We start from the raw sequence: 24,760 nt of genomic DNA on the forward strand, positions 1-24,760 counted from the left end.
TTAACCACAAAACAATCTGATAGTGTAAAAAAGGAAATGTTAAAATATAGGATTTTACATTTCTCTCTCTCTGTCTATCTATCTACATACCCAAGTATATGTATACTTATATATTTATTGTGTTTGTACTGAAGTGGTAATTTTGTGCTGCTAATGCCCAGATCTTGTAGATAAGTCCTGAAAGAACAAGTTACTCCATTAATTAGTGCATGGTACATTCATCTAGGAGACTAAAGCTGGTGAATATTTGGGTTCTTTGGTTTTAGGCTGCGAGAAGTTTGAAGCCCAGTTCAGAGATCTTTAGTTGCTATTACAGCATTTTCCTTGCTGTTATTTTAACCTGAATGAAGACATTTAAGGGAATCCAGTGCTGACATAAGATTTCTGACTGGGAAAGACTGAGTGTGACTAGAAATACTCCCAGTTTTCAATTTCAACTAACAGGTAAGTCAGTGTCTGTACTCAGACCGAGGGCCTGTTTGGAGGTAACAGAAGCCAGGATGAAAGCTTAAGCATGGAAAAAGCAGCCAACAGTTCACTGATAAAGTTTAGTTCATAGAATCATAGAATCATAGAATTAGCCGGGTTGGAAGGGACCTCAGAGATCATCTAGTCCAACCCTTGACCCACTGGAGCAGTTGCTAGACCATGGCACTGAGTGCCACATCCAGTCTTTTTTTAAATGTCTCCAGGGACGGAGAATCTACCACCTCACCGGGCAGTCCATTCCATAGCCTAATCACCCTCTCCGTGAAGAAATTCTTTCTAATATCTAATCTAAACCTCCCCTGGCGCAACTTAAGACTGTGTCCTCTTGTCTTGTTGGAGGTCATCTGTGAAAAGAGTCCAGCTCCCACCTCGCTACATCCTCCTTTCAGGTAGTTGTAGACAGCAATGAGGTCTCCCCTGAGCCTCCTCTTCTTCAGGCTGAACAGCCCCAGCTCTCTCAGCCTCTCCCCATAGGGCCTGTGCTCGAGTCCCTTCACCAGCCTGGTTGCCCTCCTTTGGACCTGTTCCAGGGCCTCTACATCCTTCTTAAACTGAGGGGCCCAGAACTGGACACAGTACTCGAGGTGTGGCCTCACCAGCGCTGAGTACAGGGGAAGAATCACCTCCCTGGACCTGCTGGTGACGCTGTTTCTGATACAGGCCAGGATGCCATTGGCCTTCTTGGCCACCTGGGCACACTGCTGGCTACATCACCTAAAAGCTAATGTTGTTCTTCATCAGCTTGAGAACGTTGGTCTGCCTTCCCTGTATGATTCATCCATTTTAGACACTCTTTCTTCTGTTAGTCTAAATTTTCCTGGACAATTTTGGTTCCTCTGCTTGACAATCCCAGAATTACAGAAATATTTAGATGGGAATGGACATTCAGAGATCTCCAGTACAACTTCTTTCCTAAATAAGGGCTTTGTCCAGGTTGGTCTTGAAAACCTCTGAAGACGTTCAATGCACAGCTTATCTGGTAAGCCTTTTCCAAAGTTTAACTATCCTCTTAGTGATCTTTTCTTTTTCCTTTCTTTCCTGTCAGAATCTCCTGTGTCTCACTTTATGACCACTGTCTTTCATTCTCCTGTCACTTGCCTCACTGAAGAGTCTGGCTTCACTTTTTGTTGGTGACCCCCTTCTAAATGTTGAAGACCACTACTAGGATCCCTGCAGTCATCTCTTCTCTGTGCTGAAATACTCCAGTTCCCTCAGTTTCTCCTTGCAGGACATGTTCTCCAGACTCACTACCATCCTGGTGGCCTCTGCTGGACCTCATCAAGATCAGTATCTATTTCTTATTGTTCCCACCAAGTACGGACAAAACTATGCCAAACTCATTCTAACAAGTAATATAGAAAGAGGAACAATCACATCTCCAATGCCGAAGATGCTATTAATTTTATTCCTACTAGAAATGATATTTCTAGTTCTTCTTGATTCCTTCTCTGAACTTCTGTAGTTTGATTACAGCTCACTGACTGCAATGCTAACACAAAGCTTCACTTCTCTCCTAACACCAAGTGCTGCAGGTCAGACAAGGCACTCATATCTACTCAGTTACAATCTTAAATACTGTAGTGACCAGTCAAGATTATACCTCAGAAACATCACTTGTAGGCTAACACACTCTCTAATGGCATTGCCAAAGGTATGAGAACTGATCCTAAGGTAATGAGGTTGAAAAAGAGCAAAACATTGCCTTGGCTTTCTGAGGCTCACAACAGTCTTGTCACAAGGAGTATATTGCAGTAGATTAGTTGAGTAGGCATGGCCATATTACCTTGCTTCAAGTACTAGATTCTAAAAAATACCTAGAGTAAAAGAAAACCAAAACACATAGACTCCCTAATGGTTTTCCCAATCTGCAGTGTATGTCTCTGAAAAACAAAAAAAAAAAGCACCAGGCATCCAGTGCTTAATTTCAGGCACGTTCTTATAGTTTGTTACTTAGGCTTCTGGCTACCTGAACCCTATTTACAGAAGTCAGGCAGGAAACCCCATTACTTTCTAGCATATCTCTCTGTAAGAAAACTTCCATGCAAATTCATTTGTGCTTAAACTGAAAACAGAAATTAGGTCTCTTACCAACAAGATGCATCCACTTAGGCACACAACCCTTTATAAAGCAAATACACAGTGCTGGCATCTTTTCTGTTAACACTGTCTTAGCTCCTGGATATCTCCTAGAGCTGAGCACAGCCCCTGAAGTCTTGGTACACAAAAAAGGCTCAGCAGTTTGTTGGACAAGGAGGAAACCATCATTCAGGGCTGTGCCATGCCAGTCACAGACCATTTCCAGTTCCATTCTAGGACAAGATGGAAGACTTGAATTCTTGCTCATCAGGGAAGAAAGGAAGAGGTATTTCATTATAATACATGTATATTAAAACATTACACTGAAAATATATGCATAATTGGGAACACAAAGCTTGCTCTGGTTGTCTTAAGAGCTTGGACAAGTAAATTTTTAAGTGCTTGTCTTTGCAACTTAGCCACTTGGTGTGAAGTCGAACATGGCACGGGCTTCCCAAGCTCCATACATGCTCCGTGGCCTCATACTCGTCAACTTTCAAGAAGACAAGATACTCTTAATTTCAGTAGCCGGAGCTTTGAGTTTGTCACCAGGCTGTGTGTCCTGCCGCCAGCACTCAGAGCTCCTACGCAAGTTCCCCCATTCTCCGGCAGAAAAGATACCCGTGTGCCTGCACACCCATGTTGCCTGCAGCAACGACAGGCCGTACCCCGATGGAAAGTTAATCGCCCCCATTAACCTCCCCCAAAGTCCCAGTGATTCGTACAGGCTGAGCACCCCGGGGACCCTCCCTCAGCCCTTGGGGACGGGCTCCCGGGACGGCCGGAGGGGAGGCTGCTTCAGGTGGAAGAGAATGGGGCACGGCGACGCCGAGACCGTGGCCGGGACACGGTGCGGCAAGATCCTGCCGGTCCTGCCGGACCCCTCCTGCCCGGCTCGGCTGGGCTAGGCTGGACTGGACTGGACTGGGCTGGGCTGGGCTGGGCCGGGCTGTGGGTGGGAGGGGGCGGCCGGCACTGTGCCCGCGGTAGCGCCCCGCGCGCATGCGCCCTGAGCGCGGCGCCCCCGCTCGGCTCTGCTCGGGCCGCGCTCGGCTATTTCCGCCTCTTTGTTTTAAACTCCGGGCCGAGCCTTTTAATTTTATTCTCTTCTCGCCCCCTTTTTCTTTTCTTTTTTTCTTTCTTTCTTTTTTTTTTTTTTTTTTGGGTGGGGAGGGGGAGAGGCGCTGGTGTTTCCCTCTGTCTCCCGTTACCTCGCTCCTACCCTCTGCTTTCTCTCCGCGGGGAAGGACGGGCCGGGGAGCGGAGGCTCTGTGGCGGGGAGCAGAACCCCCCGCCAGCCCCGAGAGGCGAGCGCACCCTTTCCCCGCCAGCGGACACGGCGCCGCCCCTCCCCCGTCAGGTCAGTCCGGGGCCGCGTGGGGTGGAGTGGGGGTCCGCTGGCAGCGGGGCCGAGGTCCCGGCCTTCCCCCGCCCGCCCCGCCGTGGGGGCCGTGGGCCGTGTGAGGTCAAGCGAGGGTCGCGGGGGCGGGACGGGCCTGCCAGGCCCCCCCCCACCTCCCCTTCTCCCGGGGGTGTTTGAGGTGGGGGCTGCTGGGGGGAGGGGGGACTTCCCGGTGTGGGGGAAAGGTGTATGGCGAGGGTTTTCTCTGCCCCAGAGGGGTGGGAGTTGTCGTAGGAGCGGGCGTTCTGCCCCTCGAGTGTCCGGGGTTTGGGGGGGAGGGCTGCGCTTGAACTTTCCGTGCTGCATCAAGCACGCGGTGTTGTCGGGGAGGGGCTGGCGTTATAAGAGAGGCTGGGTTGTGTCTGGGGTTCTCCTCCCCAGACATCCTTCTCGGAGGGGGATTCATTCCTCTGTGGGCCAGGAGAGTGTCTGTCCCTGTCCTGTGTGTCAGGGCAGCTGCGTCCCGGCCCAGGGGACAGTGACTCTTTGAGGGGGAGAGGAAGCCCCGAACCCCCCAGCACAGAGCCACTGCATCCCGCCCTACCCCAAGCGGAGTTGCCAGGGCCGGGGGACCGTGAAGCTGTCCCGAATTGCCCGTCGATATCTTCCTTTTCAGAGGTGGGCTGGCAGGGCTCCAATACCTCAGGGCTTTGGGAGAAAGGGTCCTTTTGAGGGAGGGGATGGCGGGTGCCTGTCGTGGAGGTAGCGTTTCCAACAAGTTGCAGAGTAGAAGGGACATGTCCCTTGCGTGTGCAGGTACGTGGCTTCAGTCCTGCGCATCGAAGTGGCAATAGGGGATTTTAAGTCTTGTGAGAAGTAGGAATGAAATAGTACACCTGGATAAAAATACGTAATGCTTGTGATTTGAGTTTTTTTAAAGTCAGAGGGTATACTACCTACACACATGCATATAGATATTTCTGATGTTACAGAATTCTGATTGTTTTCTCAACCACTAGTGAATTGTGCTATTGGTCTCTGAAGTTGGTTTCTTGAGAGTGTCAGTTGTTACTTCAAAGTATCCTGTGTGGAACGCCTAGCGTGTATTGAACTAAATAAGGATCAAAGGAGGTTTGATTGTTATCAACTACTTGAATGTCCAGATGTTTGGTTTTGTTTCTTTTTTGAGTTGTTACAAACTATGGCTGTACGCAGTTTTTGCATCAAATCAGTTTAGCCGTTTCCTGCCTTCTGAAAGTGTATGTCTCTGAAAAAATAGTCAAGGAGTTCTGATTTACCCGTATATGCTTGGGACCGTTCTTCTGGAAATATTTTGTTTGGCACTTTTTGAAATATTCCTACATAATTGTCTTCTAGAGTTTCACAGAGAAATAAGTTTGTGGATGAAAAGTTTGAATTAAGAAAAAAAAAAAAAAAGTTGAGAAGAACCTTATGTTTAAGGAGGATCCCGTATATATATTTTCCTCCATAAGTTGTTTTCCTTTTTACAGCAGGAACAATGGCATATGCTGAATATGTTGTTACAAGTCTTTTTAGTACTAGGCAGTGTGTTCTTTAAAAATTGTTATTTATTACTGGGCATGGTATTTGTGAATTTTATGTTTGTTCTTCTAGTGGCAAGTCAGGTAAGAATCTGAACTGTGATATTTACACTGTGTCTGGCAAAGCTGGTCTGTAATGGTTACTTTCTTTTGCCTAGTGGCAGTGTGAATTGAAATAGAAACCTTGCACCCTTCCAGTAGCTTTACTATTTCAATTTAAGTTGTGTTTGTATAGATTTTATAATGTGTTTAGGAGAATACAGAACCTGTGCAGAACTAAAGGTACTTGTTAAGATCATGTAGGATGCGTTAGAAAACAGTTGGATTGTCTTACAAAGAGATGCATAGAGGTACTGTAACAGAAAGCTTGTAAAGAAATTTTAAAGTATCTTGCAAGCCACTTTATGAGTAAAATCTGTTTCTTTATGTGGATGGATATAGCCAGCATGATCTTGTTGGTCCGCTGTAGCCATAGAAAATCAAGACTGAACACTTGTAAATGTTTCATTTAAGTCAACTTGTAGTTTGGTATCTGTGCTAGCCTCATACTAATTACTAGAATGGCAGAAATTGATTACTGTGCTATGAAAGACTTCTGCATGAAGAAGCTGGAAAGTACATTTCCTTGTATCTGCAGCTGCTCAACCTATGGTTACTAGCTACATAATTTAGAGGAGCTAATCTCTAAGCTTTATATGTGAGATACAGGTGAACTTTTGTGCCAAGAACCGTTCTACATTTGCTTTAATAGCTTCTGTTTCCCTTTTCCCATATGACTATTTAATCTAGGTGGCCTTTTTAGCTTTTGTCAAATAACAATCTCCCAGGACTGAAATAATTCCAGATGAAATTCCTTATTCTCTGGGAGTCACTGTAAGAAGAAGTAGAAGCATTTCCATTGGAGTTGCAGCTGTTTACAGCCTAGAAAGTGGATGTGGACACGATGTTTTGAAAAGCATGTGTGTTGATAGCATTTCACTTTTCAACTACTGTCTCCACAGATTATATCAGTTTACAAGAAAGGATAATGAGATCTTGTATGCTATAAAATAAACTTGGTTTTGTTTGGGTTTTTTTGTTTGTTTGCTTTGGAACTATTGTCCAATTTGTACACATGCAGAAGTGGAATTACTGAATGGAGCTTGTATTGATAATGGTGTTTAGAATACTATGTATTTAAGACTGTCGGCATTCTAGAGAGATTAACCTATTAAACTCTGTTCTCTTTTTGTCATTGCTAGTGGTGGTTGCAACTGCTCTGATTTGCTAGCTTAGCTATACTGTTATATTTAAAGGAAATATAGAGAAAACCAGCTCTGTACCAGCTAAATATATGCTGTCTTTTAGCATAATTTAGCATAATTTAGCAAAATTTGTGATAATCAGGTTGTGTGTGTTGGAATTACTACAATTATGGCAGAGTAAGAATGTAAAGGAAATAATATGCAAGTGTAAAAAAAAAATTAGAAAAAAAAATTGTATATGCTATCTTTTAGCATATACAAAACTTATTTTGAAGTTCCATCTTGAAGTAAACTCACAGTTCTGTATTCCCTGTAGCTCTCTGTTTAAAATGCAAACTTGTTTTATTAGGCTGTAAGTTTAACTAATATGTGGAAGTCATAAATACATTAAAAGGGAAGAGAGAAAGAGTTTATTGTGCATTAAAAGAGATCTTTGCTATTGGGATATGTAGCACGGGTTCATTGGTGACTGAAGACACACCATAAATAGTGGGATGTTTGTCATTTGCTCCAAAGAGCCAGGAAAAAACTTAATGCCCTTATTGGAGTTAGATTTTTGCAAGTTGATTTTAATTAATAGAAGTTATTTCTTCAGTATTCAGCATCTACGCTTAAATCAACAGCCTAAAAAAAAAGACACTCAATGTGGTGAGAGCTAGTGAGACTGATAGCCTTATTTATTACTAAAAATTTGAACTTTGCTACTGCAGAGACCTGAAGTCTCTCAATCATATTGCGGAGCCAGCATTGGTGGAAAGAAAAAATGCAAGTTACTTTATCAATTATACTATTTTCCATTGTTTTCTTTCTTTCCCTATCCCCCGCCCCCCTTATTCGGAAAAAGTACTTTATACTAGGAATTTCATACTATAGGTAGGAAGTTTAGGGTCTTTATATGCCTTTGTCAAACACGGCATGTGTTATTCAAAAGTAGGGAGTTATACAGATGATCCAAAAGTCGGGGGCATGAAAAGTATAGTGAGCTCAAGTTACTTTTTCTTTGTGCTTTTGCAGTTATGACAGCCCTTTTTTTTCAAATCGCAATTGTAAGTTGATGGAGCCAATGACGGAAATTTTTTAGAAGGTAGGGGGAAAATTTGTGATAATCAAGTTGTGTGTGTTGGAATTACTACAATTATGGCAGAGTAAGAATGTAAAGGAAATAATATGCAAGTGTAAAAAAAAAATTAGAATTTTTTTTTTAGTTTTGCTGCTAGTAGAAGAACTTACTTAAACTACCTCTACCATTATTTTCCATCCCTCTGCAATAATACAAGGGGAAACTTGTTATTATCCCTATAGACATGTGTTTAGGTTGAAACTACCAGATGACTATTTAGTATTCCGATCTTGTGACTAACAATAATTTAGAACTTTGTATATGTTTGTAGGGCTCATGTCATTTGTCAGCAATAAAGAGCCTTCTTGTTCAAAACTGAAGCTGTTCTTATTATTGGAAACGGAGGGTATTTTTGCTTTGTGAATAGCTTTAATTTTGATTTAAGGTAGGAAGCATTCTGTGTCTATTGCATGTAGGCAAGAATGTAATGTGCGGTATTTGCTTAATTAAGAGAGGAAAGTTTTTTTTTTCAGGTTGTGAGAATGAAAGTCATGTTATTTTGCTGACTTGCAAATGGCTGTCATGTCAAACTTCTCAGTTTTAGTTAAGAACTTTGTTTTCACTATCTGTGTAACCGTGCAGTCAGTGTATATTACTGTCTTTAGTCAATTTTTATGTGTCATTGTGGTGTTACAGATCTTGTCTTAATCATGTATGATGTTATGCTGGAAGAGGTTCTCTCTGCTATTTTCTCTTGCAGCGTGCATGCAAACATTATACTAATGTTTGTGATCATAAATGTAATTTATGCATAAGAATACCTAAGCATTGTCAATGTAATGTTTACTGTGATTTTTCAAATAATGTGGCATTCTGTACAGCTTTTTTTAGTTTTTCACCTGAAAGAACAAGGTGAAAGCTACAGTATAGCTCTTTAAATTAAGTATTCTTTATCTATGAATAATTCTCAACATTTCTTTTTGAGCTATTAGTTTCAGTACACAGATTGGCATAATAAAAGCCATGGGTCAATTGATTATTTAGTTGAACAACATTGCCAAATTTATTTTAACTTCCTAGGCAAAATTTTATTGTAACAAATCTGACTGTAGTGCTGAGCAATGGCAATTAGAATTTATTTTAGGCATGCTGTGTTCGTTTAAAGTGACTTTTTCCCAAAATCATTTGTACACAGAGACAGTGGGAAGTTGGAGTTGTGTTCTGGGACTAAGGTCATAATGGACTTGGATTTTAGCTCATGTCCTGAGTTTCAGATGGTTGTATTTCACACTGTTCCATTGCGACAGTCACTGGGTTTTGTTTTGTTTATATTTTTTCCTGGAAAATCCATATATGCACTTTCCTTCCCACCCTCTTTTCCCATGGTGTTTGGATTGGATCTGAGAAATTAGCATTACCTTACCTTGAATCTGTACTTCTAAATTCTGAAGTTCATTGCTATAATCTGTGTCTGGTCCTGCAACGAAATCTAAATGTATCCTGGGGTAATAGGTAATACAAAAAGTTTCAATCTGTTAAAGGAGGAGATTAATTGAAAGATGCATTTTAGTAATTTCCACCGTTGTTAACAGAAACATTATGCTTGGTGGCATCAAAGTGAGTGGTCTGTTTGCATACCAATTCTAATTGGCATTTCTAATCTTGTACTTGCATTTCTTGACTGGCTAGAATGGGGTAGAAATTACTCCCAAGATGAGTAATTCATTAACAATTTCTGAAAAAACGTGTGTTAGTATTCATAAAATACTTCATTAAACATTGCATTTTGACTATTGTCCATAAGAAAGCTGGTCTAGATTTGTATAGGCCAATATGTGAGGTAACATAAATGGTACCAGGATGAATAAAATGACTTCTGGATAGCCAGTGGAGCTAGTTTTCTTCAGTTCACCTGCTGGCATGTCAAGTTCTTTCAAGATTGGACAGACATTGCCAGAAGCAGTCTATGTATATTGATCCACATGGTATTAAATGAATTTTAGGACTTGAAGGTTGCATTTTGTGACTGTGTTAAAAAATGTAGGTCTAAAAAGTACTGTATTAGTTGCAGTTATTTTTAGTACAACTTTTGAGGTATAATCTTAGATGCCACAAGAAATTGTTTATCAGGAATAAATTTTCTCTAATCTGTAACAGTTATTCAAATTGTGTAAAGTTATCATGCTCAGATGATGTTAGCTCATGGGTTGTGTGATTATGATTTTATGGCTAAAAATGGCTTGAAGCTGAATAAAATGTGTAAGAGAGCATAATATCTTATTTTAGGTTGCTTGTTTGTGGTTTTTTCCCTTTTTTTGGTTGTTTGTTTTGAACTTTACATGTTATTAGATTATGCAGTTAAAAAATGACTTCTTAACAGGTGAACTTTGGAAGTCTTTCTTTGCTCCAGCATGGCCAATGAAACATAAAAAAGGGACAACCACAACCACAACAACAACAAACCCTAGCAAAACAAAAAAAGGTTGGATAATTGCAGTTATCTTTTCTGAAAAAAGTCATGTCTTTGTGGAAGATAATGTTTTCATATTGCTCGACATTTAACTTCCTCTCTTCCTACACACATGCAGAACACTAGATCTAATGATGATGAGGAAATGAAAATAAGTGGAATCTGAGGGCTTTCAAGGTACAATTATTTCAACACTGTTACCTCTGAGAATGTTGTGAACCCTTTCGAACTGAGAAGTTGTAGCATTCCTCAATGATTTGCAGCAAACTTGGTTTGGAAAAGAATCTTAAACAAAAAATCTGGTCAGTTAGGCAGATAATTGAGAATGCTGGCTTCTGCACTGTGACTTAAAAACGTAGTACTTGTTTTACATGACCACACATAGCAATTGAAGAAATTTTGGAGATACCAGGCTCATACGACAGTAAAGATTTCACTAAGCCTCCTGAAAGTATGAGGTGGAATCTTTCTTTTATGTAATGTGACTGATCCCCAATGCAGACATTTTAAGATGAGTTCAGAACATACCACCCACAAGAAATAGGGCTGATTAAATGTAGTTATGAATGCCTTCCATGTTTTTGTAAAAAATACTTTCAAACCTCTGTGCTGTATGCTGCTTCTAATGGATAAAGTTACTGTACTTAGTTATTGAATAACTAATAGTAAAGGTAAAAAAACTGTTAGAGTGTGTGGTTAGAATATCAGTAGCTTAGGACTGTTCTTCATGTGCTGTTTAAAGTATGGACAAGATGGTATGGTCAGCATGTGAAAATAAGCCAAGAGCTGAAAAGGCTGGAGTAACTGTGTTGTAGGAATGTATTTTCTGCTTATTGCGTGAATGCAGGATTTTCCTCATCTTTATTTCATTATAAATGAGAGAGGATTTAAAAAAAAAATCATATGCTCAACTAGTTTACATTTTGGTGTTTAATATTCTTTCTCCTACGAGAATAACTTTACTTTCCCTCCTACTTTGTTCAGATTCTTTCTAATATCTGGTAAATGTTTCCATTTCTTTCGTAATTCCTCTCAACTGTTCATTCTTCTGCTACAAATATGCGTGCTTTTGTCACTGTAATGCCAGTTTTCATTTTAAATGCTGTTTGTGTTGAAGCCTATTTATTTTTTGATTGGCTTGGGTGAAGGGTACAACAGAAGGAAAGGAGAGTTTTGAACACACTTGCTATGTCCAGGTTGCTGTTTTTTCCCTGCCTTTGTAGACTCAACAAGTGCTTATTCATTGCCCTTCATTCTGCAGAGGGAAATGTTCCTGTGGGTATTTTGTACAGCTGTGGAATAGAGGGCATCTCAGTATCTTGACAGCCCGGCTACTTTGTTGCTGGTCAGTGGAATTGAGCCCTTAGAGTTGTGTCTGGTGCTGTCCACAGTCTTCAAAGGAAGTTTGTCACCTGTAATTGCTGGTAGTTGAATATGGAGATGTAAGTATGCTACACAAGGCATTTAGTGCTGACACTAAAGAAGGATCTGCTAGGGGATGATGCTGCTTCATTCCAAGTGCATCCTCTTTTGTAAGTGATGATTTTCTTCTGAAATTTTGTCACTGGCGAAAGGGGTGGGAGGGAGGAAGTTAGGGGCATAATGAACAAGCAGCAATGTAGTTTGACTAAAAGATAGGTGATGTAAGTCAGGCTAGGAGCTTCATAGTAGGATTTGAAGAGTTCTGTGTGACCGTTGTGTTCAATATCATTGTTTACAATGTATTTGTCTTGCTAGGCATTAAAATGGAAATTGATATATGGAGTATTGTAGATTAATTCAATAGAACTGTCTGCTTCAGATACTACTCTGTTCTGTCATGCATATAGAACTAAAGATTAATTTTATTTTAAAAATAATTAAGTTCATAATATTTCATTTATGCTAAAGGGTCTACTCAGCAAAGGAGTAGAAAGGAGAATTCTTTTCTCACTGAAAACTTGAAACTTTTCACTTTAGTCTGTTCAGTCCAGGACTAATAAGTTTTAGTAGTTTATTTGACTTAGTCCAAAGTACTTTGTCATCTTCATAACAGAAGAAGTCAGATGTTACTGTCGTCTCAAAATATTAGGACTGTTGTGTTCCTGCTAATTAAAAATAACAAGGTCTTTTGCAGCTAAAATGGTGTTAAATTTGATTAGGTTGTCTTGACTTCTACAGTCTGTTTTATCAATGAGAAGTAAAAGTGTACTGATGTTGCTGTTTATCACCTGGTGAGGTTTTCTGTACCTTGGAGCATTTGAAAAAATGTGTAATTGTATCTTAGCTTAGTTTTTGACTGAGTCAGCTCCTTGAGGGAGCTGTGTGTTCCCAGCATGGTGTGTTTGTTTAAGGAAAGGCAGATGTGCATAGCAGAGTGAGAACTTCAGAACAGAAACACAGCAGCCCAGAAGTGGTTTGGCACAGCCTGTTGTCCTAGCGCTTGGTTAAGTCAGGGGACTTAAGATGCAACTGTACCAGACGCTGCAAATTGTTTTGTTACTGTCAGATTCTTCACACTACACTGAGCTGGACAGTGTCAGAAATATAAAAATTAATGAGGACTTGTCAAGAAAACTGTCCCTGCTCTGCAGGGCTATTTGGTATTGCTCAGATTTCTTAATAAATTGGCATCAGTTCAGGTGATGTGACTAATGTCCCTCTCTCCCATTTTAATTGAGGTCTTAAAGCAGGAATGAGTAGTTGCAACAGGTGTTGCAGGGTTTATAGGTGTTTCGTATAAAATTTTGGAAATGGTCATTGTGAAAACAGATTGTTTCACCTGCATTAACATCAATTTAAAGAAAGCTGTTGTATGCCTTGCATGAAGAAGCCAGAGTTTTTTGCTGTTTGTGCTCATTTGTATCCTCTAACAAAAAGTAATCACAGAATACTGTATCTGCTGTAAAATAAGTGGTGTCTAGATTTTATACAGTTTTTACAACATATATAAATTTCATTTTTAGAATTCTAGTGATATTTCAAAGCTAACTGTTTCTCCTAAGTTCACAGTGTCTATTGGTGCAAACTCCTTTATGTTGAACAAAGTGAAATGTTCTCATAGATAATGAGGGGGGATTGCTTGGTTACTTAAATATAAGCCACAGTAGTGAAATACAGTAGTAAACTTGTTGATCCAGTCTTCTGCAGGTATTTTGACAAATAATTACAATCTATTTGAGTAAAATTCAGAGGTTATTGATATTTTTTCTGGCTGATAGTGGTTAATAAGTGTAGCTTTATTCCAGCTGTTAATGGGTTGACATACTGTTGAAATTTTTATGTGTCCTTGTTAAGAAAAAGTTGTGCATTCTACCACATTTTTAACAGGAGAAATCTTGCAGTCTTTGGAAAGTAACATGTACAGGCCTTTGGTGCTTTTGCTCTATTTTAGCACCTGAAAGTCCTGGCTCAGATGGTCTTAATTTTGTATTCTGACTCTTACTCAGTGTTTTCACATTAACAGTTGCATTTGTTTTGGGAGAGAAAAAAGAAAACTAAAACTAAAAAAGCAAACAACCCCACCCCCCAAAAAAAACCAACCAACCAAACAAACAAACCAAAAACCAAAAAACTGAACAAATTTTTGTGGAAAGAATGAAAAGTATTCTGCTCTACTGATTGAAGTCCTCCAATATAATTTCATACCACATAAGGTATGCTATTTACCAGGTTTGTTTTCACATTTGCATTCAATTGAAGGGCTAGGATTTTGTCTGGGGTAGGACAGATGCAACAACAAGAGTACAAAGGAGACTAAATAAATGTGTTAAAGGTTACTTTAATTTATATGTGAAAGACTTGAATATTAGAACAATAGGAAAAGTGTGAGTGGAGTGCATCTTACCAGCCCTCCTGGGGTTTTTTGAAGGGAAAAGGATGAGTTGTAAGACTTCTTTTCATTTGAGTTGACTGGTTCATGGGTAGCTAATTTTATTTTAGTTACTGTGTGTACATTTGAATCCAGAAAGAACAGAAACCATTTGCAAGGTATGGGGCAGTTCTAGCAACATTTGCTCATCTTATCTCATAGCAGCACAGAGGCAACAATAATTGGACGTATCAGCGAAAATGAAAGTTTTAATCACAGAATTTTTTTGCCAAAAAAAAAACCATGTAATTTTTCAGATCCTTTAAAATGTTGTTTTGTTTCAAATTTTGTTTGGATTAATTCTCAGGTGGTGTAGTCTGAGTTTAAACTATGTAGGGATGTTTAAAAGAAAAGTGATTGCTGGTAAAATAAACGCTCAAATGAATGGTAGCACCCTGTTATTTTTCCCAGCTTATTGCTTCTGGCTTCTCATTACAGTTTTCCATTTTGACAGCTACTGTTCTACTGGTCTGACACTGTGTCTGGACCAGTAAGTGGAGCCATGTGATTGAAAACCTGGTATATTAAGAGTCTTTTGCTAAATACCAACAGGAATTGTCTTGGTTGCTATATGACGATTCTTTATCTTCCCTTTTTCAAAAATAGGCAATATTTGCATGAGAGTGGGGGAGACAGAGATCTGTAACTGCTTCAGATAAAATGTATAAAAATCCTAGTATTCAGATTACCGTGCAGTTACTCACTGGGTATACTTTTTTTCCTCATCTTTCTTAATAAGTGGTTGATTTCTGGTGTTGAAGAATCATGTCACATTTTATGTAACTGGGTATTTTCATTGTACCTAGGATTAGGATTTTTCAGCAATAGAACACATCTGTGTTATGAGATGGAAGAAGAAGATCACTGAGACTTTTAAGTACATTGAGAGCTGATGGCACCAGTCCATAATGCTGCTTCTCTGTGTTGAACTGTTCAAGCCTGTGTTATTTTGCATCGAGTCATAGAACAGTCAGTGAAAATGTACACCATCGGCTCAAATGACAAGTACAAGTCACTTGATATTTTGAGTTGCTCACCTGTTCTGCAGAGGACATATTAGTGAAGATTACAATCTGCTTCAGTTGTGGTAAAGTCCTAAATTACTTTCTCTGAAATACAGGGGTATAAACATTCAAAGAACTGTTGTGCGTTCAGATTATAGAATCTCACTGAACATGAGATTCAAGGCTGGTTTCTATTGACTTCTTAATTACTGGCAGAGATCTCTTTGTCGGCCTCTGATCCATGTGTGCTGAATTGAAATAAAGTGCCTTTTTAACGTCTTGTAGTTTCTGTCTCTACATTCTTGATAAGGAGGATGTTAGAACATACTCTTCCACTGTATGACAAAAGTGTCTGTAGCATTTTGCCAGGACTTAATCTGGGATAATACTCAGGTTAAGAGTAGTCTTTTCTGCAAAAGACTGCTGCCTCTAGCAGTCATTTTGATTTCTGGTACTAAGCCAGACTTTATTTAAAGAAGATTGTAGTGGTATTCATTAGTGAAACGAAGGGCACTCCTGAGATAATGCAGTGTTTTTATAGTATTTTTAAATACCTCAAGAACTTTTGACACTCTTAAGACCTCTTGACAGTTTTATTAGTGATTTTAATCCATGTTGATCAGAAATAAGTCTTGCATCCTCAGCATTAAACAAAGGAAATAGCAGAAAGGGTAATTTGAATATAATTAAACTAGTGATAGCTTGTCAGAAATGGAAAACTGGTAGGATTAACTCTGTCCAGTCAGATGGTGGTTTCACCCAGAGTATCTTGCAGAAAATTTTAGCTGTTGTTGCATAGCTGTTCTGCATCCCAGTATTTGTCAATGTGCTCTTGGGAATGTTTCAAGTCCCTGCCATGAAAAACTCATGATCTGTACATGTTCTAATTGGAAGAGGTGTCTAGGATAACTTAGAAGTTTTGAAGGATGTGATTTCATAGGCTATGGAGCCAAGCTTTTGCCAAACAAAGTTCAGTTTTTGCTGTTGCAGTGCATCCTCTTCCCTTGAGAATTCTCAAGTTCTCCTTTCATCTTCCTGTGAATAAGTGAATTTTTCAGTCCATCAGAAGACTATCACAGATGTACAAGTAACTGTGTAGAAGATGCTGTTTTAGAGGGACTCTAATAAGCTGTTTTGAACAATATAAGGATGACATTCTAAAGTTCTGCTAATCAAGACAGCTAGATGAGAGATAAGGAAAAATGTTTTGTACTTTAATATGGCAAGAGAAATCTTTCTTGCAAGAATGTGTACTGATGATGTAGTCTAAAAAAGTGTTTCTAAACAAAGTGTCATGAACAAAACTTTATTTTAATTGTATATCTTCATACATATATACCTGTTAAACAGTAAACCAAAAATAACAGCATTAAGTGCATCTGTTTAAAAGACATCCATAAAAATAACAATCAAAATAATAATGTTTATATTTTAGAGTTTTGAGGCCATTAAAACACCTTTTCTGATTGGTCTTTCTGAGTTATGTCATATTAAATGAAACATCTACTTTGAGACACTATTTCCTTATTTTTTCTGTCTTAGTTTTTCTCTGATTATGCCCAAGCTTATTTGTTATTAGCCCAAGATTATGTTAGAGCTGCCCAAGCTCTAACAGGATGAAATGGAAACTGCTTACATCACCGTAACACTATTTCAAGAGTATTGAGAGATACACTGCATGCTTGCTCTTACTCACTATTTGCATACTTCTGTGACTGTTAAAACCAGAAAAAGCAACGGTGTGAAAGTAGTTTCTGCAGAAGGTAAGGTGCTGGCTTATCTTGAACACAAACCTGTAGCAGTTTGTGCATGTCAGTCAAGTGTTTTTTTTAAAACACTGCTGTCTCCGTTAACAGATCAGTGTAAAATTTATGAAAATATTTACTGTCATTATTATTTCTGTTTAATACTTTCTCCCCCAAGCCCCCCTGATAATTTCATCCTAACCTTCTCTAACTGTCCTTAATATTATTGTAATTACTGAAATGGTATTTAAGCACCACATCTCTAATTTCAGTGATTAAGCAGTACAAGACACCAAGCTCTTCAAGAGTTTTGATGTTTCCAGAACCTTTTTGTCTTACGATTGTCCTTTCTTCCACTTTGCTGCTGCCCACCACATTACTTGCCTGCAACGTTGTAGTAGTGACTGACTGGGAAAGGTGGAGTTGAAGATGAGAGGATCCTGTTTGCCTTAGCTGGTGCCTGCAGGTGCAAAGAAACTTCAAATATTTGTGTTGTTGCAGTTGTGCAATTCTCTATAGACTCTGATGCTCATTGCAGATTTTTGGCCAAAGACACCTTTTGTCCAAAGATGAGTAATTTCAGTACTTGGTTACAAAGTACGGAGTTCCCATCCAGGTAGTGTGAATCTGGTGCCTAACAGCTTAATTCTGAAATTTTAACTTGGTGCAGCCTTCTGACAGACGTAGAAGTTTATTAGTTCTGTCCTGTCATTAATGACAGAAATTCACAGTACTAAAATTCCCTGTATTTTTGTGGTAGTATGTTCACTGCCATTTTAAATTCATGAAACACAGTGAAGTTTAATCAATGTTATTATTTCTAAGGTTAACGGGCAAGTTTTATGAAATTAATGCCCATAAGACCATGTAGGAATCCTGACTATCATATGCTGCTTTTGAGGTGATTACTTTAACTGGGGGGGAAAAAAACCCCAAACCATGATATAAACAAAGAAGCAAACTAACAAACCCTAATACTTTAATACACACCAAGAAAAGAATAGAAAATTATTTTTAGCCACTCTTAAAAGTACTCTGAGAACATGATTAATCTGGATAGTTACATGAATGCATTTTTTGTTTGCAATTAATGTTTCTTTCTCTAGGATGAGCCCTTTTGAGTGCTTTTGCCAGGGGACAGCTTCTTTTTTTTTTTACATCTTACATTTTTATATTTTACTTCCCCCCTCCATTTTTCTTCTGTAACATAGCAGCAGCTGTTTGCATTAGTCCCAGTTACTTGTGTGTATTGACTTTAAGATAACACATCATTGTGCAATGAAATCTGTGCTGAAAGCTCAAGGTAGATCACTGTATCTGCACTTCTGGCATCTTCTAAAATTAAGATTCAGATTGAAAAAAAATTGAAACTATCTATTAAAAAAAATTAAAATCATATCATGTATTTTTAATGTTCCTGGTAAAGTTTTATTTTTGTTAAGAGGTGCCTGCCATCTGTTGTCACTTGAAAAGCCTCCTAAATTGAGGCTCCTAATTGCTAAATTATGAGAATGTGATCTATTCCATAATTGCACTTGCCAGTGTGTCTTGGGTGGATGTAATATGTATTTATCCTTTGCCTTGCTGTAAGAAGAGGAAGACGGTGGAAGGAGTGGAGGAGGATGGATATGGGGAATAACACACAGGGGCTGATAGTCATGATAGTAGGTGGGAAGCAATCAAGTAAGTAGGCCAGGTTGCACTTTATTTAAAAATCTGTGCTTCTCGTACCTTTTACTCTTATTCCTTCTCTACCTAAACAGAACCTTTTAAAATACCAGGTCTGATTTAATATCGATGCTTTATGCATATTAATACAAGGCAATTTTCAGTCAACACCGCTTGAAGTCAGGAAAAACTTTGTCTTGCGTTTCTTTGCACTGTGTTTGCTTTCACCTTCAGAGCTGAGGGGATTTGATGCCTCTGATAGAGTCAGTTTTAATACAGGTTCCAAATCTAAGCAATGTATAAGAGAAAATATTTAAAGTAAACCTTACACTGAAATGTCTTAGTATCCATCCCTGATATTAAATGTGTGTCTAGTAACCATGAGTTTTTTATTATTAAATGCTAAACTGATATTAAATGGCTCTGTTTGTTTTAATAAATAAATTTAACATTCTGATATTCCTTATGTGTTGTGAATTTTCCAAGAAGGTTAATTCCCATAAAAGCTGAGAGGAGATTCTTGGTTATTGTTCCTTATTTCTCTCTGTAAAGTGAAATGATGAAAACCAAGTTAACAAATATGTGTAGGGGCATAGGACCTGATTTTGAGTCACTGAGTTGTATCCAACTCCACTAGTATTTCTCCTGCCTTACTGGAGTCCTTTTTTCCCTCTTTATGTCTCCTACTAATAATATGAAAGACAGAAATTTTGAAGTCGTCTTTGCTGTTTGATAACTTACTGCAGGGCATAATTCATTTGGTGTATACAAATGGGTGTTTCATGGAAAAGTATGAGGTAGCTCAGTCTAGGATTGTACCGTTAAAGGTAAGACTGTGTGGCAAATAAAGATTAAATGGACAGATTTAATGCTGCAGTATCCTGATTATTTCTTCTACTTATTCTCAAAAATTTTTGTCACTTTTTACATGTCATTTATGAACAGTGAGGTCTTTTACTTTGCACTGAAATGAAAGTGACTTTTGTAAAGGTGAATATGTTTTGCTGTGGAGTGGACGTTTCTTCAGCCACCCTACTGCAGCTATTAGTAATGCAGTACCTGAAGTAGTTTCTCTTTAACCTGTTACTCAAGCCTCCACAGAAAACCCCAAACTAATCTTGAGTAGAGATCAAAAAACTTAATACTGTTACTGTCATTTTAAGGGTATGTTTTGATGACAGTGATGTGATACTAGAGTCTCGTCTTTGGTTTTTATTACTTGATGGCTGACATTACCGTTAATCATAATCTAAATTCTCTAAAATAGCATGGCAGACTTTATTTCAAATAAGTTGGCTAAAGATGACATTATTCATACTTTCTTGGCTTGTCACTGCTACTCTTTGATTTTGATAATGAATAAATGAAAACTTAAGAGAAATGTATAATGACTAGCAAATAGTAAGAATTTCTGACTTAAAATACCTGACTAGCATAAAACCCATAACTGAAGCAGTCTCCTGGGGAGTAATATTGGAGATTGAATTACACTTATTATGTGCAGGCAATTTTACTGCAGAAGTAAGGCAGAGCTTAATTTGGTTGCTGGGTGGTTGCAGGGAAGGAGAGAAAAAACATCTCTCTCACTTATCTAGGAACCAAGGCAAGAGAGTTAAAAAAAAAAAAACAAAAAAACAAACCCAAAATACCGAATCAAGCCTTTCAGTTATGAACCCATTTTTATTTTCTCCAGTATTGTCACGGGGATAGTAGTGCTCTTGTACTGTTAGAAAATATTTAGATTTCTGTATTGAAATTACTTGTCCACAATATTAGGTTGGAGTATTTTGTTTTTATTTTTTTCTAGTTCTTCAAACAGTGCTTAAAGAAAACAGGCTTAGTCTTGGGGAATATTTTAGAGAAAACTGTGATACTGGTCTAGACTACATACTCTTCCAGTTGTTCTTCTCTTTTTTCCTTCACTTGGTTAAGTGACTCTGGCTTTGTGGATGTTTTCCGTAGGCAGTGTTCTTGATGCCAAGACGCAGTACCTCTGATCATTCATAGTTATACCTTCTGTAGAAAGCTAATGATTCATCAGGGAATAGTGAAATGTCTCATCACTCCCTCCCAGGCTCCCCTCCTCTTCCTCCCCCCAGAAACCTCAAAGTATTGGATTATGTAAAAATTAAATGGGTATTTATGTTTGCTTGTGCTGAGAAGTCACAGTGGCTTTCTAGCACCTTCAGGTTAAGTGAGCATGTTCTGGTAATAGAACTTTTATATAAGTCTTGTAATATGCTAGTTTTTATCTGTAGTGACATTAACTTAAACCTGTGTTTGGAAATAGCAATTATGAAGACACTAACTGTCCAGAAATTCAAATAGTGGATAATGTCATGCTGATTGCAAGAGTCAGGCTGTTAACCTATGCTTGGTTTTGACAGACAGGCAAGTCCCTAAGCATTGGATAGTGGCTTACCTGAATAATTTATACTCTCTGTATAGTTGGAATGACAAGGTTCTTAAGCCCATTCTTCTAGTGGCAAAAACAACTAATATTTTACATGTAAAATAGTAAATTAAGACTCTTGATTTTAAATGTCTCATTTAATGATAAAATTAACTTTGAGAGGCTGTTTTCTTCCTACATGTTTCCAGTTTCCAGTACACAGTGTAAATTATAATCATGGCTGAGTTAGTCTTTGGAGGTTCACCCTGTGCTTAAGTAGATTTGTTAGATTATTCTAGACCAAGTAGTCTTTGGTCTGTCTTTAACTGGATTAGAATCATATGATGATTTCCAGTACTGAAGAATGTTGTGTCTTTTAAATGGGATGAACTGTAATATATTAATGGAACTTCACAAAATGTTCATCTAGCAAGTTTTCCAGTGGATTTCCTTGAGGGTTCATCTGTAGTATCCTAGACCTGAACATTTGGAAATTAAACTACTTGGTCATGCGTGTGTTTTTCTCTTGGTTTCTGAACTGTGTGTCTAAAAAGTGTGTCTAGTTGTTAGCAGTTTAATCTGGTTTAGCATTCATATACTCCATAAGCATTTCTATGAGAGACTAAAGAGAGGTAACTGTTTCTAAGCAGCCGGTGGAAATGCCCTATTTTGATAGGTCTGGAACAGATTAAAAAAATACTTTCCCATTTGCCAGCTGAAAAATACATTGGTAGAAGAACTGTTCTTGGTGAGGTTCCACTCTGTGTTCTTCATGTTCTGTTTCGTTATTTCCCTTCTGCAAGGCTGAAGGACAGCTTGTGTTTACATTGCTTAAAATCATAGAATGGTCTTGATTGGAAGGGACCTTCAAAGATGATCTAGTCCTGCCCACTTGCAACAAGCAGGGAAATTTTTCTCTAGATCTGGTGGCTCAAAGCCCCTGATCTTGAAAGTTTCTGAAGTTGGGGCAGCCACAACTTCTCTGAGCTAACTTGCTCCAGTCTCTTACCACCCTAGTCATAAAAACATTCTTCCTAACTTCCAATGTAAAGCTACCCTCTTTCTGTTTAAAACCATTGCATCTCGCCCTGTCACTGCAGGCCCTGAGAGGTCTCTCTCCACACACGCCAATAAGGTCACCCCAGAGATGTTTCTTGTCTGGCATGAACAACCCTGATTCCGTCAGCACTTTTTCTTATGAGAGGTTTTCATGTCCCAGAAGGTGGGTGCAGCACTGTCACATCTCACAAAGTGAGCACAGCTCCCCAGGCGTGGGGGCCAAACCAACTACCACGTCCCACAGAGTGGGCATGGGTAGGGTTCCTCAGAATTGAGGGTTGACCCAGGGAGATTCAGTCAGGACACCCTTGCTTTCTGAACTCCAGAGAGGAGCCCAGGTGTGGCTGGGCCCAGTCCTCCTTTTATCTCCTTTAACAACCCATTTGGTGAGATTAAGTTTGGGAATTCTCTGCAATACTCTGGCAGTAAGAGTGTTATCCAGGAGGTTTGTATAGAACACAATTTTACTTAAAAATAAGTAATATTATAAAGCATGCTAGATTACAACTAGCAGAATTAGAAATTACGCTACTTTTAAAGCAATGAATCACAAATAGCAGAATTTAGAAAATGGTACTTTCAAGTCAACAGATTTTAATTTAACAAAACTTAAGGAAATTGTCAAAACAGCAGTTACAGGTTACAATTTAACAAAGCAATGGGTTGTAAAACTTTAAATATAGAAACTATGTTACCTTTGTATGCTGAGTGAAGGTTGGAAACAGAGAGACAAAGAAAAAGGGGAGCTAGGAAAGCTATCACCATCCTTGGATCCAGCTATGATCTTGGTAGGGAGTCGTGGTCTTTGGATGGCAGGTGCACATCCAGCATTTCAAGTGTCCCACTTCTATGCCACCTGACCCCATCTTTGTGGGGGGGAGGAGGGGAACAACTTTGGCATACCTTGCACAGCCAGGTGTTCACTTGAGCCTTTCCAGATGGGTTGACACAACAATAATCCTTATATCTGCACATGAGCCCTCTCCAGTGTCCTTACCCGGGGCACACACAAGATGTCACTCTGCCTCTGCAGGGCACAGCTTGCCTGCCCCTGTCCCTGATGGAATAAGGACAGTGTCCTGCCTGTAAGGGTGGCATCAGACAGAGCTCCCCTTGCAAGGACAGTGTTCAGCTGATGGGGATGGCCACTGTAGGAGGGGCTGCTCTTGTGAGACCAGGGCCCTGTTTATCAGGATGAGAGCCTCTCCTTGCAAGAATAGGGCCCCATTTATCAGGGTGGTTACCAAAATGAGGGTTTCTCCCTGAGAGAGCAGCATCCAGGTGGATGAGTCCTCCACCTGAGCATGATGTCTTAGTCAGGATGGATGTTTTGAGACAACTGCTCTTTTTGGGACACTTCAGAGGTGTTCTGTTCCTCTAGTAATTTCTTGGCCTTCCTCTGGACCTGCCATGTTTTTCTTGTGTTGGAGGACACAGTCTGTGAATGTATACAGTACTCTGTGTAGGGTGTCATGACAGTGTAGTAGAGGGGGAGAATCACCTTCCTTGATCTTCTGGCCATGCTTCTTTTTATGCAGCCACTGGAGCACAGACACAGTGACAGAGGAGATGGGAGAATTGTACCTCGCCTCACTACTTCCAGGCCCATCACAGGAGCCATCAGCTTGTTAAGGGTCTATCTCCACAACCCCAGAGGAGCACAGGGGCACAGTGGAAGATAGAGAAACCAAATTTAAGACTTGGAGGACATTGCACCCAATCATGTAATGTGTATAACCTAACCACGGTTGTCCCTGCGGAGTCATCAGCCCCATTGTCCAGACATGATACCCATGACCATGAATCAAGGCTGGAGGATCTTTAGAGTTGGGGGCTGGAGTAAACATACTGCTAGAGGAACAGGATATGTAGGGTACAAGGGAAGAGCATTTTGGGATTGCAGTGGATTTTATGGGAGAAGGTTCTGAGGAGAAGCTAGAAGCAGGAAAGGGTTCTTTTTGGTGATGTGAAGAGGGACAAACAGGAAAACAGGGACAAGGGTATTTAGAAGGTCAGGCATGTGTAAGTACTTGTCTGGTCCATGCATGTGTCTGACCATGCTGTGTCTCAATGATTAAGGTCTGTCTTAGCTTTTAAATTCCTTTCTAACTACCTGCTGGGGAGAGGTAGGGGATGCTCTGTTTCATGTACAGGTGTGTTTGTGGGTCTGCCAGGGGCTGGAGGGCCCAGGGTGCCAGCAACTGGAGAAGCAGCTGTAAGTGGACCTAAGTGCCACCAGGTACAGGAGTGGGATCTCAGGTCACTGAAGTCCCTGTGTCCATGTGGCCAGGGACTAGAGCCAGTGAGGGTCTGGGCGCTGGAGCTGGAGTGGGACTGCAGGCTGCTGGGACCATGGGCCTGAGTGCCAGCAGCCGGAAAGACTGAAGTGAGTGAAAACCAAATGACACACACTGGGGTGGCACCAAGTGTCAGAAGCCCATCTGTCCATAGTGTCAACAATGACAGGAGGTGAGTGGGTGTTTGTTAGTGAAGGGCAAGCTAGGCTATCCTGCATGTAGGTCAAAGTGGGCAGATGTGTGTGCCTCTCTAAATTAGTCTGGCTTGCTGCCCAGGACATGGTAGCATCTTGTAAGGGTGAGACTGCTGGCAAATAGATGGCTATAAGGCCAGGACCACAGGGGACTGGCTACTGGGAGACCTCTGGTGTCTTAGCCACCTCTGTGTTGTTTCTTAGGGTGTGAGACAATGGTGAGGGGTGGAAGGCAAAACTGCTGGGGGAAGAGTAGAGTTCCAGTGATCTTTGTGCATGCATCTGTGTGTCTGTGTCTGTCTATGTCT

At 39.8% G+C, this 24,760-nt stretch overlaps 1 protein-coding gene across 6 annotated transcripts in view; it reads left to right on the forward strand.

Annotated features, from left to right (window-relative positions):
• Window positions 1-3,708: 3,708 nt before the first annotated feature.
• The window catches only part of PCGF3 (polycomb group ring finger 3), a 48,002-nt gene continuing 26,950 nt past the window's right edge, over window positions 3,709-24,760 (forward strand). For 3 of the 6 annotated variants that reach the window (XM_071732286.1, XM_071732289.1, XM_071732285.1), the window contains exon 1: window positions 3,802-3,925. The gene's annotated coding sequence lies outside the window, so the exon portion shown is untranslated. Of the gene's footprint in view, window positions 3,926-10,101; window positions 10,421-24,760 lie in introns of those variants that run through there. The other 3 variants (XM_071732282.1, XM_071732287.1, XM_071732288.1) reach the window with 3 other exon arrangements.

This window comes from Heliangelus exortis, chromosome Z (genome assembly GCF_036169615.1).
Source record: "Heliangelus exortis chromosome Z, bHelExo1.hap1, whole genome shotgun sequence".
Lineage (NCBI taxonomy): Eukaryota > Metazoa > Chordata > Aves > Apodiformes > Trochilidae > Heliangelus > Heliangelus exortis.